Source organism: Triticum dicoccoides, chromosome 4A (assembly GCF_002162155.2).
Source record: "Triticum dicoccoides isolate Atlit2015 ecotype Zavitan chromosome 4A, WEW_v2.0, whole genome shotgun sequence".
Lineage (NCBI taxonomy): Eukaryota > Viridiplantae > Streptophyta > Magnoliopsida > Poales > Poaceae > Triticum > Triticum dicoccoides.
Window position 1 is genome coordinate 744,843,672 of NC_041386.1, and position 14,071 is coordinate 744,857,742.

General features: G+C 49.2%; 1 pseudogene; it reads left to right on the forward strand.

Annotated features, from left to right (window-relative positions):
* The first annotated feature begins 452 nt into the window (after positions 1-452).
* On the forward strand, positions 453-5,543 carry LOC119284416 (annotated as a pseudogene).
* Positions 5,544-14,071: the final 8,528 nt, after the last annotated feature.

The window sequence follows — 14,071 nt, forward strand, 5'->3', positions numbered from 1 at the left end:
CGCGAAAACATCGCTGCGCTGTATTAATCCGTTCACGAACGCACTTACGTAATTTTAGACACTCCACTATATTTACGTACTTGGCAAAATAACCAACTGATAAGGCTATCATATACTGTGAGACGATTTAACACATTATTGCTTCTAGTCTATATACATTACTATTAGTCACCATCCAAGTATTGGAAGCTAGTACAGCATTGCCATGCCGTGTGAGAAATGCAACGCAGCCATCCGCAAATGAGTATGCACATGCCGCCGACACGAATGACATGACCCCTTAGCTGGAGCTATCCGTAAATCTCCATCAAGCATGGCAGGTTCTGCAGACTTCCATGCCCACCGTTGTTCTCTTCTTTGACATGTATTCTCCGTTAACATATCGACAGATGTGTGCTCGACTATTTAATGTGCTGCCATCGGCTCTCTCAGAACAGCCTAGCTAGCTAGTCATGGAGATGCATCGACCACCCAAAATGCTTGCCTCTCTCTCCATGACCATGCCCATAGTGATGATGATGATGATGATGATGATGATGATGGTGGCCACCTCTGTCACACTTGCGCCAGACACGGTGGTGCTCCGACGACAAGCAATAGCACTCCTCGTCTGGAAAGATAGCCTCGACAACCAGAGCCAGGACGCCCTGCGCTCCTGGGAAAACACGACCACGCCCTGCAACTGGCGTGGCATCAGTTGTGGTACCGGTGTCACCAACGGCGGCATCGGCCTTCCATCAGCAACATCTCTCTGCGGGGGATGCGGCTGAGAGGGGCGTTGGGGTCCCTCAACTTCTCAACCTTGAGGACCCAGACATCGTTGGACCTCTCGCAGGACCACCTCACTGGGAGCATTCCTTCCAATATCGAGGCCCTCGGAGAGCTCCATGCTCTCCTTCTACAAGGCAACCAGATAAGAGGATCAATTCCACTAGGTATAGCAAATCTCACAAAAATCAATTCCTTAATGCTTCAGGAAAATGAAGTCTCTGGTGAAATACAGATAGGTAACATGAGTAGTCTTGTGACGCTCAACTTGTCATAAAATCACGTAGCTGGTCATATCCCTTCTGAAATAGGCCACGTGAATCACTTGATTACACTAGATTTGTCAAATAATAATCTTTCCAGTTCAATCCCAAGCAACATAGGTGATTTGACCAAACTCACTACCTTATACCTTTATAATAATCAACTGGTTGGACACATTCCTCGAGAACTAGGTCAGTTATTGAACTTACAGGACTTGGTGCTAGCCATCAACACACTGTCAGGTTCTATCCCAAGCACCATAGGGAATTTGACAAAACTAAGGCCCTGTTCGGGAATCGTCCAACTCCATAGAATACGGCAGCCGACGGAGCACCACTTTCGGAACTCCCAGAAAATACACTGCAAGGCCGCTCCGCTCTGTCCGCTTCAGAAGCGGAGCTGCGGAGCCAGAGAGTTGCTGAACAGGCACTAACTACCTTGTTTCTGTTGACGCCGCCTCTCCTCGCAGCGCTGCTCTTCTCCTTCCTCTGGTTGCCTCACACAACTCTCTTGTGGTTTCTCTCTATCTTCTTCTCTCAAGAACACAAGAACACACACACATGGGAGAAACTCAAACACACACACACGCATGGACCAAGAAGAAGCACAAATGCTTTGCCATGACTCTCTCTTTGATGAATACATTGGCTACATCTTTGGTGCTCAGCCCTCACGGCCTCTTATTTTTCTCATTCATCTGATCACTTTATACACACACGCAGCTCAGTAACAAGCTGACCCACCACTCACGCTACTAATCCATGACTCCATCCACTAACCCACTAGCACGTTCAGCAGCCACACTCGGCCACCAGCACGTACACACGCATGACTCGGCCATCCCAACCAGCCACTAACAAACTCACCCATGAAGCTAGGTAACCACTTGCATGCACCTATTCTATCTCCTTGATTCGCTCCAACGTCCAGACTGCTCGGCAACCACCTGACCAAGCAAACTGCATGCGTGCACAAACTACTAACCCAACCATTCTCTCGGCTAGGACCCAACAAACTGAACGAACCTGCCGGTTCACCCGATTCAACTTGACGTAGTCCGTCACGCTCCAATCTTCGTCACGTCTTGCCGCTTCTCGCGACCTCGCTGTATCGCACAGCACCATCGGCATCTCGCCGTGCTCGCCGCGTCGCACGGCAGTCCGGCGTCTCGCCTTCTTCACGTGCATAGCTGAAGCATCGTTATCCTACGTACACTTTCCTAGATCATCTAAACTTCATGCAAACTCAACGCAAACTAAAATGTAGATACATGAATCAAGATTAAGTCTAACAGTTTCTTTTTAGTAACCAACTTTCTGCGAGAATTTCACGAGAACTAGGTTGGTTATTGAACTTGCAGGACTTGGAGCTTGCTGTCAACACACTCTCAGGTTCTATCCCAAGCACCATAGGGAATTTGACAAAACTCACTACCTTGAAAGTTTTTACAAATCAACTTTCTGGGCAAATTCCACGAGAACTAAGCTTGTTGTCGAACTTAGAGGACTTGGAGCTTAGCGACAACACACTCTTAGGTTCCATCCCAAATAGCTTAGGGAATTTGACAAAACTCACTACCTTATACCTTGGCTAGAACCAACTTTCTAAGCAAATTCCACGAGAGTTAGGTTGGTTGTTGAACTTAGAGAACTTGGAGCTTAACTTCAACAAGCTAATTGGTTCCATCCCAAACAGCTTAGGAAATTTGACAAAACTCACTGGCTTGTACATTGCCCAGAACCAAATTTCTAGGCAAATTCTAGGAGAACTAGGTTGGTTGTTGAACTTACAAGACTTGGAGCTTAACAACAACACACTGTCAGGTTCTATTCCAATCACCATAGGGAATTTGACATAACTCACTATCTTGTACCTTGACTATAATGAACTTTCCGGATCCGTTCCTCAGGAAATGGACAAGCTAATGAGTCTAGTTGAGCTTGAACTCGTTGTTAACAACCTCTCTGGTGCCTTGCCATCCGGTCTTTGTGCTGGAGGTCGGCTAAAAAAATTCTCCACTACTAATAACAACTTGGTTGGACCCTTGCCATCTAACTTGCTAAGTTGCAGAAGCCTAGTCAGGCTTCGACTTGAAAGAAATAACCTCGAAGGAGGTATCACCAAAATGGGAGCTCATCCAAATATTGTCTATATTGATATTAGTTCAAATAGACTATTTGGTAAATTGTCTCATCATTGGGGTGAGTCCCACAAACTTACCAAGGTACGTGCATCAAACAATAATATAACTGGAGTAATACCATGAAGCATAGGGAAATTATCTCAATTGAGGATACTTGATGTTTCATCAAATAAGCTTGAAGGACATATTCCACCAGAAATTGGCAATGTAATGATGTTGTTCAATTTGAGCCTTTCCAGTAACTTGCTCCACGGAAAAGTGCCAAAAGAAAATTTACCATCCGGCAGTTACCAAGATCAATTGGACATTGTCTTAAGCTTCACTTCCTAAAGCTGAGCCATAATCACCTCAATGGCACCATTCCTAACGAGCTAGGGATTTTGGTAAACCTGCAAGATCTGTTGGATCTAAGTGACAATTCAATTGACGGCACTATCCTGAGTGTGTTAGGTGGTCTTCGTATGCTTCAAGCCTTGAATGTTTCTCATAATGCACTCAGCGGCAACATTCCACCGTCATTTGAGAGCATGAACAGCCTCCTATACATGGATGTGTGTTACAACAAATTAGAAGGGCCAGTGCCACATACTAGGCTCTTTGAAGAAGCTCCGGTCAGATAGTTCTGGCATAATAAGGAATTGTGCGATGTTGTGAAAGGTTTGCCCCCTTGTGATCTTCCTCGAAGTAGTGGGCATTGAAAAAAGTTTGGAGCTATTTTATTAGCTATTATACCCGTTGTTGTATCTTTTGGGTTTATCACTGCACTAGCAACATGGCAATGCAGAAATAAGAAACCCAAGGCAGAAATTGCAAATGTAGTAGAACAAACCAAGATGTTCGCCATCTGGAACTTTGATGGGGAAGATGTGTATAGGAAATTTGCTGATGCTACAAATAATTTCAGTGACATTCATTGCATTGGATCTGGAGGAAGTGGATATGTGTACAAAGCTCCAGTTACCAACAGGTGAATTATTTGCGGTGAAGAAGATCCATGTGGTGGATGATGATGATCAATTTAACCATGAAATACATGCTTTGATGCATATTAGACATCACAAGATTGTGAGTTATTTGGTTACTGCTCCGCAACTCAGGGAAGATTCCTTGTGTATGAATACATGGACAGAGGAAGCTTATCAGCATATTTGAAGCATAAGGTAACTGTTGTTGAATTGGATTGGACAAGGAGGCTAAATATTGCTCGGGATGTTGCTCATGCTTTGGCTTACATGCATCATGACTGCTTTGCGCCAATAGTTCACAGAGATATAACAAGCAACAACATTTTGCTTGATCTGGAATTTCAAGCCCACATATAGTATTTTGGTCTAGCAAAAGTACTAGATGTGGATGCGTCGAACTGCACAAGTCTTGCCGGCACAAAAGGATATCTTGCCCCATGTAAAATTTACCTCTGTATGTTGGTTACAGCAAAATGCTATCATATTTTGTAAGGACCATGATACAATTTTTCTCTAGTTTATATAGTGTACATCAGCATACACCGGTTATCAACCATGGCTAGATAGTTTACATATTCAATGTTTTTGTCTTCTCTGAGTGGACTACATGTTTAAATCTGCAGGAGCAGCATTAATGAAACATTCACATGGTTTAAATAGTTGGAAGATATATGTTCTGTAACATGACAATATTTTAAATATAGTTCTATGCATTCTGCCTCCAAAGTTAAGATAGCTAGCTTTATATACAAAGGGATCGCGCATGCCTCTAATCGAACATGTTAATGGCCATATTTCATTTTCTGTTCAAAATTAATAATTACCAAAGTTAAGTTTGTGTGAATTAGTTAAGGTGCATTTTGCATTGTCTTGTAATTATCAAAACTAACTCTACATTGATGTTTCTTCAGAGCTTGCATACACAACAAGGGTGACAGAGAAGTGTGATGTTTATAGCTTCGGAGTGCTCGTTCTAGAGCTGTTCAAGGGACATCTCCAGGGGATCTCCTTTCATCCATGGACAACCGCAACAAAAGTACATTACTTGGGAACTTGCTGGACACCCGTCTCCCACTGCCTGAAGCTGAGATCGCAAGTGAGATATTTCATATGGTTGCCATCGCTGTTCGGTGCATAGAGCCTGATCCATCGCACCGTCCAACGATGCAGCAAGTGATTAAGGTGTCCTCAACAGCTGAACGGTCACCTGCTAATAATCTTGATTATCTCCACACTGCCATTGCCATCCCGGCATGCTCGTCCTGACCCATGCACGTCAGTGCAGTTAGCAGACTGTTGTTTTTCTTCGGTTTGATTATGTAGACACTGTCCGTAAGACATAAGTTTATCTGTATGGTAGTTTGTTTTTTGTATGGTAGTTTGTCCGTGAGACATAAGTTTATCCTGGCATGCCCTGTACTAGTACTACATACCATACGTAGCTGCCGGTTTCTATGACAATTAGCTACATATAAATAAATGTATGTACAGAAGACAGAGCTCCTCCTATTTCTTCAAAATCATTAACAGAAAATCCATTTGCATCTTCTGTCAGACGTCTCCGTTTGGGCCCTTGTAGCCATTACAAAATGATCCACCCTTCAGCTATTGCGTGTCACTTGCGGGCTGCAACAAGATCCATTGATTGCTTATCAACAAGAATATGATGGCTTACATTAAGCACCATTAGAAATAATACTGTTTGACACGAAAAAGGAAAGACATACGCTCGTACAAAAAGATAGGTGGTTCGTATAAGCGTCTCCGTTGACCCGGGGTACAAAGTGTTGCGGGGCCAGTGTACAAAATACACAAATACAAGAGGAAGAAATAAATAAAGATGAGGCCTCCTGGCGCGGCCAATGGATCAAGCGATCGTGGTCTCCTGATTCCCGGGGGCCTCGGAAGCCCGCGGTTAATTACTCCCGCGGATAGTACCGCGGGACACTTCGGATTAAGCTGCGCAATCATCGCCTTCGGTCTTCGCTTCGCGTTCCTCATGCTTGATGGTGGTGTGTGTGTGGCGGCGGCAGAGTCCGTGTACAGAGTGGTACACGCGCCGTTGAAAACGTGGCCTTTGCTCCAGCCACGCCCGCCTACGCCGTCTTGCCTCGTCAGCTTTGAGCGGCGTCGATGTGGTTGTTGATGTAGCATGCATGTTTGGGCTTGGCTTGGACGTCGTCGATGACTTCGTAGATTTGCCGGATGTGCGAGGGGTATGCCCCGCGGGAGTAGAGGAGGAAGAGGAATGGATGGACGCGCGACACAGGGTGTGCACACATCCGTCGATGACCGCATACACCGCCTCCAATGGCGGAGGAAGACGCCACCTTGCACTGCTCGGCACGTGTGACACGTGTTCGTGCCGACAAAGGGGGAGGCTGCGAGATATGCCTAAGCGTGTCTCGACCGCAGCCGGATGTTGTCTCCGCCGCCATAGCTACGACGAGTCATCGTGACACGTCGAGTGCCGCGCCGCCTCCATGGTTACGACGAGGAGAGGTGACTCGTCGAGCGTCGCGCCACCGCCGACGCGTCGAAGGGACCATGTCGCCTAGTCCCGGCCAGCCCATGGTGATGGGGTCATGTACCTAGGGTAGGGTCACAGACCTGATCTAAGTACCCTACCCAAGGACACCCTTAGAAGAGGTCACGTTCCAGTCGACCAACGAGGGACTCACTCGACTGACTTGAAGGACTCGACCACGAAGACTCACTCGACTACCAGGAGGTCAAAAGGCACTCTGCACTGCAACGGCCTGTAGTTAAGTAGACTTTATGATAGTTAAGACACTTTATGTGGGACGTTACCAGTAACGCCCCGGACTAAATACACCTTAAACCCTTCATTACGTGGGCTGGCTGGGGTCCTGGCGCACTCTATATAAGCCACCCCCCTCCACAGGCAGAAAGGTTCGGCACCCTGTAACTCATATACACATAATCCACTCGACCGCCTCCGGGCTCCGAGACGTAGGGCTTTTACTTCCTCCGAGAAGGGCCTGAACTCGTACATCTCTTGTGTTTACAACCTCTCCATAGCTAGGACCTTGCCTCTCCATACCTACCCCCCACTCTACTGTCAGACTTAGAACCACGACAGTTGGCGCCCACCGTGGGGCCGGTGTTTTAGCGATTTTGTGGAGAAGTTGCGGTTCTTCCGAGTACTTTCATCATGGTGACTGCTGGAGTTTTGGTTGAGGGTCGAGAGATCCGTCTCGGTGCTCTCACCTTCGTCGCCGACGACTACGCCTGGCTCGAGGAGGCTCCACTCGACGTCGATGCGCTCCCCGTCCGCGGTGCGACGCATTTTCGCGCATGTGTCCGTGGCGTTCTGCTGCGGCAACCGTCGACCCCGTATCGGTCGACTTCCCCATCGGCCACCCTACCGGTCTCCCGCCAGTGCAAGCGCTCGGGCCGGTCGAGGCTTCAGCGGTGGGTGAGGCACGCGGTGGCTCGCCAGACGGCCACCACCCAAGTCGCGGCAATCGAGCCCGACGAATCTCTCTACGGCCTGTTCGATCTGTCGACTGGCTCCGTAGAGACTGCATCCGAGTGCGATAGCAGTGATCCAGCGGCGGAAATCCTGATGGTCGACGGGCCCCGCAGTCCCCCTGGCTTCGCCCGTGATGGTGGAGCAGGCGACGGGGGCGACCCCGCACGAGACCACGAAGAGTACCAGCCCGAGCCACTCGACTCTCTGCAAAGAGAGGAACTTCGCCGCAGGAACGTGGATGCCCTGCGTACTCCCATCGCAGGAGAAACCCCCGAGGCTCGCGCCTTGGAGGAGGCACGTTTGGCCAATTTGGCCGAACGCACTCGACTGGAGAATCTTCAGCGAGCACTCGACGAGCGCGCGCGGCAACGAGTTCCCGACACCAGTCGACGTCAACTCTTCCCGCCGACTCAGGTATATCGAACCCCAATCCAGAATTTAGCAGCTGCGACCCGTATAGCAGAGTCCATCCAGCCCTCTCAGTCGGAAGCTGGCAGAGGCTTGATGCTGATCAGGGATCTGCTCCGGGCGGCAGGAGATCAGAATTCGGCCGTGTCGCAGTCGCGCAACAGAATTCACAGTCGATCCGTCGCTGCGAATACGGTTCAGTCGGCTCACAGCCCTAGATCGCCTCCGCGGCGTGAAGGGCGCGAGAATCGGCGAGACCAATATGGAGACCGACTCGACCGAGATGATAGGCGTCGAGTGCCCAATTCCCCTCCGAGGGGTGGGTCTTACGCTCCTCGGCAGCAAGATGACAGGCGTCAGCTCAGTGCGGGGCGAAGAGTTCCAGTCGACCCCCGAGAACCAGGCTTCGACGCGCGATCCATTATCGTGCAAGGTTTGGTCGACCGGAACAGAGCCCATCGAGGTGGACTCGACAGAGATGCGCCCACAAGCAGTCGAGTGCATGTTTCTGGTCCTGAATGTTTCAGCAGAGCTATCAGAGCCGCAGTTATCCCTCCCAATTTCAGGTTGGCAACAGGAGTCAGCAAGTTCACTGGTGAGTCTAAGCCTGAAACTTGGCTTGAGGACTATGGAGTGGCGGTTCAGATTGGTGGTGGGAACGACGAGGTGGCCATGAAGCATTTGCCCCTCATGCTGGAAGGTTCTGCCAGGGCATGGTTGACTCAATTACCTCCTAGCAGCATTTACACTTGGGAAGATCTGTCCCGAGTGTTCATCAGAACGTTTGAAGGAACTTGCAAGCGACCGGCTGGATTGACGGAGCTGCAAGTCTGCGTGCAGAAGACCAATGAGACTCTCAGAGAGTATATTCAGAGATGGATCACTTTGCACCATACTGTGGAGAATGTGTCTGATCATCAGGCAGTCTGCGCCTTTAAGGATGGTGTCAAGAACAGAGAATTGAGTTTGAAATTTGGTTGAACCGGTGACATGACCTTGAGTCGGATGATGGAGATTGCTACCAAGTACGCCAACGGCGAAGAAGAAGACCGACTCCGAAGCGGCAAGCACAAGCCGAGTCAGTCGGAAAAGGGAAACACCAGTCGGAAACAGAAGCGGAAGGCTGAACCGGCAGCTCCCGGAGAGGCTCTGGCCGTGACTCAAGGAAAGTTTAAAGGGAAACCAAAAGGATCCTGGAACCCTAAGAAGGTAAAGGATAAAGAAGGGAACGACGTAATGGATATGCCGTGTCACATCCACACGAAGAAAGACGAAGAGGGGAATATCATCTACCCGAAGCATACCACTCGCCAATGTCGACTCCTGATCCAGCAGTTTCAGGGAAAACAGTCTAAGGACAAGGAGAAGGAGTCGGACAAGGCCGCAGACAAGGAGGACAGTGAGGAAGGATATCCGCATATCAACTCCACTCTGATGATCTTTGCAGATGTGGAAAGCAAGAGTCGATTGAAAGTAATTAACCGAGAGGTGAACATGGTCGCCCCAGCAAAAGCAAATTATCTGAGATGGTCCCAAACACCCATCACATTCGACCAATCTGATCACCCGACTCATATTGCCACCCCTGGGAGGCAAGCTTTGGTGGTCGATCCAGTTGTCGAAGGCACTCGACTGACAAAAGTGCTGATGGACGGTGGTAGTGGGCTGAATTTGTTGTATGCAGACACGCTGAAAGGAATGGGCATTCCGATGTCCCGACTGAGCACCAGTAACATGAGCTTTCATGGAGTTATACCAGGGAAGAAAGCCGAGTCACTCGGCCAAATAGCTCTGGACGTGGTGTTTGGTGATTCGAAACATTTTCGCAAAGAGAAGTTGACGTTTGAGGTCGTGGATTTTCAGAGTGCATATCATGCCATTTTGGGGAGACCAGCTTATGCACGGTTCATGGCTCGACCATGTTACGTGTACCTCAAATTGAAGATGCCCGGCCCCAAAGGAGTGATCACTGTCACCGGTGATCGGAAAAAGGCAGAAGAGTGCTTTCAGAAGGGCTCAAAGATTGCCAATTCCCAGGTGACAGCGGTCGAGTTCGAAGAATACAAGCAAAACGCAGATCCGAGTGATTTGCTGCGATCCAAGAAACCCGCCACAGAATCTGCATTTCAGTCGTCCGGTGAGACAAAGCCTATTCACATTCACCCGACCGACCCCGATGCAGCTCCGACCCACGTCTCCACAACACTCGACCCGAAATAGGAAGAAGCGCTCATCCAGTTCCTCCGTGAGAACTGGGACATTTTTGCATGGAAGCCCGCTGACATGCCAGGTGTTCCCAGGGGACTGGCTGAGCATCGCCTAAGAGTCGACTCATCTGCAAAACCAGTCAAAGAGCATCTTCGGCGGTCCGCCGTCCAGAAGAGAAAAGCCATTGGTGAGGAAGTGGCTCGACTGTTGGCGGCAGGATTTATCCGAGAGATATACCACTCCGAGTGGCTCGCTAATGTCGTCATGGTTCCTAAGAAGGACAAATCGCTCCGAATGTGCATTGATTTCAAGCACATCAACCGGGCCTTCCCGAAAGATCATTTTCCTCTCCCTCGCATAGATCAAATTGTTGACTCGACCGCGGGATGCGAGAGACTGTCTTTTCTAGACGCCTACTCCGGGTACCACCAGATCCGTCTGTACGGACCCGACGAGGTAAAAACAGCTTTCATCACTCCATTCGGGTGCTTCTGCTATATCACCATGCCATTCGGCCTCAAGAATGCCGGAGCCACATTTATGCGAATGATTCAGAAGTGTCTACTCACTCAAATCAGTCGGAATGTGGAAGCGTATATGGATGATATCGTCGCCAAGTCACGAAAAGGTTCCGACCTGCTCGCTGACCTCGCTGAAACATTTGCCAACCTCAGAAGGTATGATATCAAGCTCAATCCATCAAAGTGCACATTTGGAGTTCCTGGTGGCAAGTTACTCGGTTTTCTCGTTTCCGAGCGAGGAATCGATGCTAATCCAGAGAAGATCGGCACTATTCTCCGAATGAAACGCCCTGTGCGAGTGCACGATGTCCAGAAGCTTACTGGATGCTTGGCCGCATTAAGTCGATTCATCTCACGACTCGGTGAAAAGGCATTGCCTCTTTACCGACTGATGAAGAAGGCAGACAAGTTCGAGTGGACTCCAGAAGCTGATGCAGCGTTTGCCGAGCTAAAAGCTCTGCTCTCCACCTAGCCGGTGCTTGCTGCTCCAATCAGCAAAGAGCCTCTGTTGCTCTATATCGCAGCCACAGGACAAGTCGTCAGTACTGTGCTTACGGTCGAGCGGGAAGAAGAAGGAAAAGCTCTCAAAGTTCAGCGCCCAGTGTATTATTTGTCTGAAGTCTTGACTCCATCTAAGCAGAGATATCCTCATTATCAGAAGCTTGTGTATGGAATATACATGACCACAAAGAAGGTTGCTCATTATGTCTCTGATCATTCCATCACAGTCGTCAGCGACGCTCCACTATCAGAGATTTTGCACAACAGAGATGCAACTGGTCGAGTGGCTAAATGGGCGATTGAACTTCTTCCCCTTGATATCAAGTTTGAAGCAAAGAAGGCCATTAAGTCCCAGGCAATAGCAGATTTCCTCGCCGAGTGGATTGAACAGCAACAGCCGACTGAAGTTCACTCGGAGCATTGGACCATGTTCTTTGATGGCTCTAAGATGTTGAATGGTTCCGGTGCTGGGGTTGTCCTGGTTTCCCCCAGAGGGGATAAGCTCAGATATGTGCTCCAGATTCACTTTGATTCCTCCAACAATGAGGCAGAATATGAGGCCCTCTTATACGGATTGCGCATGGCCATTTCACTCGGCGTCCGTCGCCTGATGGTCTATGGCGACTCGGATTTAGTGGTCAACCAAGTGATGAAGGAGTGGGACGTGAGAAGCCCAGCCATGACTGGATACTGTAGTGCAGTGAGGAAGCTGGAAAAGAAGTTCGAGGGGTTGGAGCTCCATCATATACCCCGACTGAAAAATCAAGCAGCTGATGATCTAGCAAAGATAGGTTCCAAGAGAGAAGCCATTCCGAGTGGTGTGTTCTTGGAGCATATACACACTCCGTCAGTCAAAGAAGATCCTTTCACCGAAGAAGCTCCACAGCCCAAGAGTGCCACAGATCCGACTGAGGTTGAAGTCCCAGCAGTGGTCGACTTGGTCACGGAGGTCTTGGTGGTCATTCCCGACTGGACAGTTCCATATATCGCGTATATCCTGAGAAAAGAGCTCCCGGAGGATGAGGAAGAGGCTCGACAGATCGTCCGTCGATCTAAGGCCTTTACCGTAATCAAAGGACAATTATACAGAGAAAGCGCGACTGGAGTTGGTCAGAAGTGCATAACACCAGAAGAAGGTCGAATCATCCTCAATGATATCTACTCGGGAACCTGTGGTCATCATGCGTCCTCTCGGACCATCGTGGCCAAAGCATACCGAGCCGGACTTTACTGGCCAAGGGCGAATGAGATGGCAAAGGAAATAGTGGATAAGTGCGAGGGATGTCAGTTCTACTCGAATATGTCGCACAAGCCTGCATCGGCTCTGAAGACCATCCCACTCGTCTGGCCTTTCGCAGTATGGGGGTTGGACATGGTCGGTCCTTTGAGAACAGGGCGAAGTGGCTTCACGCATGTACTGGTGGCAGTCGACAAGTTCACCAAGTGGATTGAGGCTAAACCAATCAAGAACCTTGACGCCGGTGCTGCTGTTAGCTTCATCAGGGAACTAATATTCAGATATGGAGTCCCGCACAGCATCATTACGGATAATGGGTCGAACTTTGACTCGGAGGAATTCAGAGATTTCTGTAACTCTCAAGGCACACGAGTCGACTACGCTTCAGTCGCTCATCCGCAGTCGAACGGACAAGCAGAGCGAGCCAATGGCCTGATTCTCAAGGGATTGAAACCCCGACTGATGCGTGATCTCAAGCATGCAGCTGGAGCTTGGGTCGACGAACTTCCCTCGGTGCTTTGGGGACTGCGGACCACACCTAATCGGTCGACCGGAAGAACTCCATTCTTCTTGGTCTACGGAGCTGAAGCAGTCTTACCGAGTGATCTTCTCCACAATGCTCCTCGAGTTGAGATCTACAACGAAGCAGAAGCTGAACAAGCGCGGCAGGACGCAGTCGACCTTTTAGAGGAAGAAAGGGAGATGGTTCTGATCCGGTCGACCATCTACCAACAAGATTTGCGTCGTTTCCACGCCAGAAATGTGAGGGGTCGAGCCTTCCAGGAAGGAGATTTAGTTCTCCGAGTGGATCAGAAGAAACAACACAAGCTTGCTCCTTCTTGGGAAGGACCCTTCATCGTCACCAAAGTTCTCCACAACGGGGCGTACCGTCTTTACAACGTCGAGCATAATATCGACGAGCCCCGAGCTTGGAACGCGGAACTAGTCCGCCCATTTTACACTTAAGTTTAATCACTCGGATGAGTTGCAATAAAGTATTTCTGTAGTCCTTGGACCTCAAAATAATAGTGTCATAGTTCCTCCATAATTTTTGTCACTTTTTATTTTGTCCAATAAAATTTCCCCTCAGTGGGTGACTTAGCCGCGAATCCGTTTCGCCTAAGTTTGTAAAAATCCTACCGAGTGGTGAGCCAGGCTCCCACTCGGAGGCTTAGCTGCGAATCCGTTTCGCCTAAGTTTAAATAAAATCCTACCGAGTGGTAAGCCAGACTTCCACTCGAAGGCTTAGCTGCGAATCCGTTTCGCCTAAGATTAAATAAAATCCTACCGAGTGGTAAGCCAGACTTCCGCTCGGTGGCTTAGCTGCAGTCCAAGTACTCGCCTAAGTTATCAAAATCCTACCGAGTGACGAGCAAACCTCTCACTCGGGGGCTTAGCTGCAGTCCAAGCGCTCGCCTAAGTTATCAGAAATCCTACCGAGTGAAGAGCAAACCTCTCACTCGGGGGCTTAGCTGCAGCCCAGTGCTCGCCTAAGTTATCAAAATCCTACCGAGTGAAGAGCAAACCTCTCACTCGGGGGCTTAGCTGCAGCCCAGTGCT